The sequence below is a fragment of the Myotis davidii genome, unplaced genomic scaffold, assembly GCF_000327345.1.
Source record: "Myotis davidii unplaced genomic scaffold, ASM32734v1 scaffold826, whole genome shotgun sequence".
In the NCBI taxonomy this organism is placed as follows: domain Eukaryota; kingdom Metazoa; phylum Chordata; class Mammalia; order Chiroptera; family Vespertilionidae; genus Myotis; species Myotis davidii.
This window is the reverse complement of record NW_006297142.1, coordinates 485,193-491,855: the sequence shown is the minus strand read 5'-3', so window position 1 is coordinate 491,855 and position 6,663 is coordinate 485,193. Positions and strand designations below refer to the sequence as shown.

The 6,663-nt window shown below is 64.4% G+C and overlaps 1 long non-coding RNA gene across 1 annotated transcript in view; it reads left to right on the top strand.

The window, feature by feature from the left end:
• The first annotated feature begins 2,608 nt into the window (after window positions 1-2,608).
• The window catches only part of LOC107184508, a 13,700-nt gene continuing 9,645 nt past the window's right edge, over window positions 2,609-6,663 (top strand). Inside the window, exon 1 of the long non-coding RNA XR_001515357.1 lies at window positions 2,609-2,621. This is a non-coding gene — a long non-coding RNA (uncharacterized LOC107184508). The remainder of the gene's footprint in view (window positions 2,622-6,663) is intronic.

The following is a 6,663-nucleotide window of genomic DNA, read 5'->3' as shown; positions in this document are numbered from 1 at the left end:
GTCCTGCTCATCTGCAGGACCGCCCCAGGAGGCCGAGGCCGCCCCAGTCCCATGGCCAGAACATGGTACCACCAGCTCACAGCAGCCCCCCGCCCTCCCGCTTCTCCAACCCTCAGCCACGGCCCAAGCTCGCAGCCCAAGGCCTGGCTAGCTCGGCCCCTGCCTGCCCACAGCCTCCTCTCCTGCCCAGCTTCCTCCCTGCAACTCTCCATGGTCCTGCCCTCCATGGTCCTGCCCATTCTGTCCCGGACAAACATCCCCGCCGCCCCTGCCCCTTTACGGAGCCCCAGGGAGCCCCCTCCTAGCGCTCTCCGGGCTGGGCTTAAACGTCAGTCCCTCCGGGAGGCCGCTCTGCCTCTCCAGCCTCCTGGGTGGTGCCCCCTTTCTCCTTGCTCACCAGGCCCTTTGCTCTCCTGCCTGGCACAGACACCACAGGCGGGCGCGGGTCTGCCCGCTCCCACAGCTCTCATGCACGGCGTGGTCACCGTGCCCAACGCCACCACACACTTTGTACGACACATCCTTAATTCTCAGGTGGTTTTCTTGGTCTCCATTTTACAGATGAGGAAACGGAGGCCCAGAGGGTGACTGTCCTGTCTGGATCCACGTAGCTAAGCCCTCAGCAGGCACTCAATCAATGTGCACGGGACAGGCGAGCAAAGTGGCCAGCAGGACCCCGGAGCCAGGCCTGTCTGGGTCTGGGGCCCTCTGCCCGGCAGGCCGCATTGTGGTCAGGAGCCAGGGCTAGACAGGGCCCCTCCAGGTACCGTCTCTGCCCTGCCGAGCTGTGCACCCCATATGCTTCTCATTAATTCGGTCCTTTATTACCTGCTTTTAACAGGATCCAGACACTGCCCCTTCCCAGGAGGCTGGGCCCGGGCTGCAGGAAGGAGCCCCCTCCCTCCACGCCCCTCCCTCCTTTAAGGCCACTCAGCTGGGCAGAAGGGGACGGAAGGGCCATGAGCCAGGTGCGGGATGAGGGCGGCTGGGGCCCAGGTGGTCCTTCGCCCTGGACCCCTCCCTTCCCCCCTCCTCGTGCTCATGCCCACCCCCTCCCCACCAGCTGTGGCCACTGGCTGAGTCTCGGCCATTGTCCTGGGGGACGGGGAGGGTGGGGACCCGGCACAGTGGGTGGCTTGTGCCCTGCCCACCCCCTCCCCCCTGCCCGTCAATGGGGCACTTGTCAATTCATGCCCCAAACATGGCGGAAATCCCGTCAGCCACGTGGCTGTGGGCAGGGCAGGCCAGGGCCTAAGGACGCTGGCCAGGCCGAGCTCACCTGAACCCGTGGCCCACAGGGCACGGGGCCCCAGCCTGTGCCCCCACTGTGCTGAGTGTCCGCCCCAGGGCTGGAGTCTGAGGGGCACCCTGGCCCCAAGCAGTGGTAGGAGGTCAGGGTGGTAGTGGCCAGGAGACTGCCCACCTGGGCACCCCATGATGCCCTACGGGCCCCTGGGGTCAGAAAGGCCCGACTGCCAACATAGCACCCCCCGCCCCCCCGCTGTGCGACCTCAGCAAGCGCCTGTCCTGGCCGGCTTCCTTCTCTATCAGAGCAGCAGGGCCCAGCGCCTTCAGGGAGAGGGTGGGGGCGCCTACCCCAGGAGGCCGTTCCTCACTCAGCACGCAGTGCTGTCTCCGTCTCTCTCGGGACCCCATCTCCTTTCCTGTCCGCTGTCCCACTGTCCCCCGTGCCGCTCCCCTTTGCTGCAAATTGGCTCCAAGGAGCCTCGGAGGGCCCCTGCCCCTTCTCCCGAGCCCCTCCGAGGCCTGGCCAGCGCCACGCTGCTATGCACGACAGTCCCGCCGCCAGGCCGTGGTGCTAGCCACGGGTCAGCCTGCCTGCCCCCGCAACCCCTCCCCAATCACCCCAGTTACAGAGGCCCCCAGGGCTATGGCTCATCTCCCAGGATTGACTGAGCTCATCAACCTGTCCCAAACCAGTTCACACAGGGACAGGGCACAGTGGTCTCTCACCTCCCTTGGTTTGGATTTGCTATCTCTATTAATATGATCTACGATTACTGTGATAACTGCTGGCTGTCCCCTGTGGCCAGTCTTCTCACTTAACATGCCTTCAGGTCAGACCCTTGATCTTGTAAGCCAGGTTTTGCATCCCTGCAGCAGATCGCGTTAACCTGGGGCTGAGGGACAAGGATGTAGCTCTTGAGCCACTGCCAGCAGGTCCTTAAATCGAAGCCACAGTTGTCTCTGTTCCCTCTCCACTTCTTGTTAAAAACGCAGAAGATTCCCGCGTTCTGCAGAGAGCAGCCTCCTCTGGGGAACCTGCAGTCTCTGGCTACCCCTGGGATTCAGCTGTGTCCTCCTCCAGCCGCCACACGGACGCCAGGCTGAACTCACAGCCCCAGATGCCCCCAAGCCAGGTCCAACGGAACTGAGCCCACCGCTGTGTCCTGTTCTTAGGGAACCCGCCTTAGTCCCAGGAGCCCCTGCTCTGCTCTGGGGATCCCCAGCCCTTAGCGCCCCATGATGCCCCATGGGGCCCTTGGAGTCCCCAGGGCTGCATTAGTTCCTGCCTGAGGCCCCCAGTCCTCTCCCACAGGGACCATGACGGACAGGCCACAAAGGTGGGATAGAGACCCTGCAGCATGGGGTAGGGGCAGGTCTCTATCCGTATCCCACACACATGTGTGCGCACAAGGGCGTACTCCCAGCCAGGTATCCTCCGGCACGCACATGATTTTGTACATACGAACACACACATATACACGGTGGCACACCCCTCCCACACTGACACACACATGTCCACACCCCAGCATGCTCCATACGTGCTCATTCATTCCAACAACTATTTACTGAGCATCTGCCATGTGCCAGGGGCAGCAGTAAACAAGATAAACAAGACCTGCCCACGTGGAGCTGACATTCCGGAGGCAGAGCCACATGACAGGTCAGGAAAGTCCATCGCGTTTTAGAAGGTGACAGAGGCTACGAGAAAACAAAGCCGGGAGAGGGGCTGGGGCCCGGAGAGCAGGAAGAAACGAGGTGGGCCACAGGGATACCTGGGAGGAGCATTCCAGGTGTGGGAGCCAGTGCAAAGGCCCTGGGGCACGAGCATGCTTGTGCATGTTCACATCTCAGCACACGGCACAGGCGTGTACACGCGTGCACATGCGTGCACACAGACCCAAAGGCAGGCCCAGGCCAACACACCTCCCCGTCGGCTCCAGCTGGAGCCAGATCTAAATGAGCAAACTCGGTGTCAAGACCCCCAAGTGCCCTGACAAAGGCAGCCCCTGCAGGCTGGCAGGGCAGGGGATGGGGATCGCCCTCCTCCCACCCCAGGCCCCAGGCCCCACGAGGGAGACCCGACCCGCAGAGGGAGAAGAGCACAGGGGCCTGAGAGATGAAAAGGGGAGGAAGCGAAGGCCCAGGAGGGAGGGAGGGCCTCAAACTCCGCAGGGTGATGCATTGTGGGGGCTAGGGGGACCTCGGTCCGATGGAGGCACTTTCCCACTGATGCGGCCTGGAGGAGGGGGACAGGGTTCCCTGGAGCCCCTGGCCCATAGTCCAGGCCAGTGGGGACCCGGGCCTGGGTTTTGCCCTTCCTTCCCTCCCTATTCCAGGCCTTGGCACTCCTGGGGTCTCACTGTTTATATCATACAACCTTGACCTTCTGAGTGAGGGTTCTGAGGCCCAGAGGGTGAGGGGTGGGCAGAAGTCACCAGCACAGCCATCAGCGCTGACCAGGACCCTCGGCACGGGCACGCCCTGCCTCGCTCCAGGCTGGCACCCACTGTGAGTGGCTGCAGGTCAGGAGACCCAGGACCCTGTTCCAGCTCTGCAGTGGTCACTCCGTGTGAGCCGGACACATCACCTTTCTCTCTGCCTCAGCCACCCTCTCGGAAATGAGGGGACCCACCAGCACCTCCACTGAGCTCCAGGGTTCCCGGGAAACAGCATGTGCAAAACCTCAGGCCTGTGCGGCAGGTAAAGACAAAGGGCAGGTCTCCATCAGCATCCCCTTGTCAAGCCCCTCCCCCTGGCCCACCTGCCCACCCCCAAGTTCCAAATCTCTGAGGTGAAGCGTTCCGTGGGCCTCGCTGGAGGTGCCAGGAGCCAGGAGCCAGGAGCAGGCACCAGGACCAGGCAGGGCCGGACCCATCCGGGAGCATGGGCAACAAGGCCGAACCGTCTCCTCGTTAGAAAAAGCACCCAGAGAGGGCAAGGGGCTTTCCCAAGGCACACAGCGCCAGCCAAAGGCCCCAGCCTACCCTGTGGACCAATACATCCTCCAAGCGAGGACATACCCCCGTGAGCCTGCCTGTGGGACCGCACGCGCAATCCAGCCCGGCATTGTGGAGCCTTACTCTGCCAGGCACTGTCCTAGGCCCCGCACAGGCCCCGTTTACCCAATCAGAACCCCGAGAGGCAGGCGCTGGGACCACAACTGCACTCCCATTTTACAGAGGAGAGAATGGAGGCACAAAGAGGTGCGGAGATATGCCCACGGTGAGCAGACCCCGAAGCACACCCAGTGAGAGCTCAGACCATTACCTCATCCGACCCCCACCCCACCCCAGGGGCTACCCCCACGCAGTGGCAGCAGGGGCTGGAGACTTTGGGGTGGGAGAGGAGGCCCCCCCCTATACACACCCCGGCTTAGGGGACGGGCACGGAGGCCCAGAGGAGGGAGTGAGGAGGAGGAAGGTGGAAAGAAAGGGCAGGCGGCTGGTGGGGCGGGGCCGTCCCGTTAATGATTCAGTTAATGATTTCTGCTCCTCCTTATCGGGAGGGCAAAGTCCAAGGGCAGCAGCCAATCAGGGGCCCCGTTGGGCTGTTACCCAGCAGCCTCTGCTGTCAGGGCCCCCCAAGTCCTGTAAGCCCTTGGGAGCCAGGGAGTGGGGGCCAGGTGCCCAGGAGGAGGCCATTCTGCCCAGAGCGGCCGGTCTTACTCCCAAACAGCCTGCGTGGCCCCGTCTAAGACCCGGGACCCTCTGCCAGGCGCCCAGACTCCGGAGAGGGCCGGGGACAGCAGGGGGGGCACGGCGGCTCCTCTCCCCTAGGCCCGCCTGGAGGGCTGCTTCCTGGGGTGCCCCCACCCCGCCTTTGTTCACACAGCCATTGTTGCTTCCCTGAGAACACTTCCTGCCCCCCCCCCCGTGGCACTGGGTGTGGGGGACAGGGGATGAGTCAGGCCCCCCCCCTTTCCCCTCCAGCTGCACTCAGCACCCAGGGAGGTGGGGCTGGGACAGGAGTTCCCCCCGCCCCCAGGGCCCTGGATGGGCCTAGGAGGCAGCTCATCTCATCTCCACCTGCTCCTGGGGCTGCAGTACCACCCATCACCCACCCACCCCAGCTCAGCCCCAGCCTCCCGTCCAGGCGGGGTCCTCTCCTACGGTCACAGGTGGTCTCCCCGAGGCCGGCTCCTGCCCTCTGGAGGCAGAGGTGCCGGTCCCCATAGAAGGGCCACCCTCCTTCCCCCACGGCCCTGGTGGCAGGGGAGAGCAGGGGTTGGTGTCAGCTCTGCCTAACACTGGCCACCCCCTTCTGTTGGCCCCTGGGAAAGGGGGGACAGTGCCAGCCCCCACCCCAGGGGGCGGTGAAGGGTGGCTCTCCAACCAGGATCCTGGTGCTCTGGGGGACTGCGGAGGGCGCAGGGTGGGGGGCCCTGTCTCCAGTCTCGATATCTCATCAAGAGGACAAAGGCAAAAAAAAAAACACAAAGAGTCTGTCTTTGTTTGTCGGCTAAAAAGAATCCCATGGGAAGTCCCATCGCTGGTCCAACACACCTGCCCGCGCCAGGGGGGGACCTGAGGCCAGAGAGGAGGAGCCACAGGCCAAGCGCCCCAGCGGGTCTGCAAAGAGGGAAAGCACTCAGCTCCCACCTCCAGGGGCTGCGTGGAGGCCCCAGCCTCTCCGAAGTTCCCCTCGACCTCTAAGGCTTCCTCCACACCCGCCTGCTCTCGGGGGGCTCAAGCCCACGCGCCCCTAAAGTCAGGGCCAGCCCCTCCCCCTCCCACGCTCCTTCCTGGGCTGAGACAAGGCCCATCAGAGCTGAAGGTGCCATCAGCTCCGTGCCACCCGCTCCTGTCCTGTAGGCGGGGAAAGGGGCCCAGAGAGGGCGAGAGTTCCGCACAAGGTCACACAGCGCTGGGTGGCCGAGCCTTCACCAGAACCTCTAAGGTCCTATTGGGATCTCCGGCGCTGCCTGGCCCCGGTCCCTAACCAGGTTCTGGGAGTTCAAGGCCCCGGGGGGTCGGTCAACGCAGGGAGGAGCACACCTGCCCTGCAGCCCTGTTACCTGCTGGGAGCCAGTGCATCCTGCCCCGAGGGTCCTCTTGCTGCCGGCCTGCGGGCGACTGCAGCCTCCCTCAGGGGATTAGCAGGGTGGTCACGGGGGCCCAGCTGTACCAGCCTCGAGGGGTCGCCCTGCCCCAGCCTCCCACCCGAGGCCCAAAGCGCCTTAGCCCTCAGCCCACCACCCCCGGGTGGGCACAGCTTGGCCCACCCACATGGGCAGGACCAGGACGTACGCCTGATGTGCCTGGAGAGTGGGCCATGCCCGATGCGGGGCCCCCTGCTCCCCAGAGCAGAAGGCCCAGACCCTGCCCCTATACCCACTGCCCAGGGGAGAGGCCACGGCCGCGCGGGGACCGGGGAGAACTCCGGTGTCCCAGCCCCGAGTGCGGGCACACATTGTTC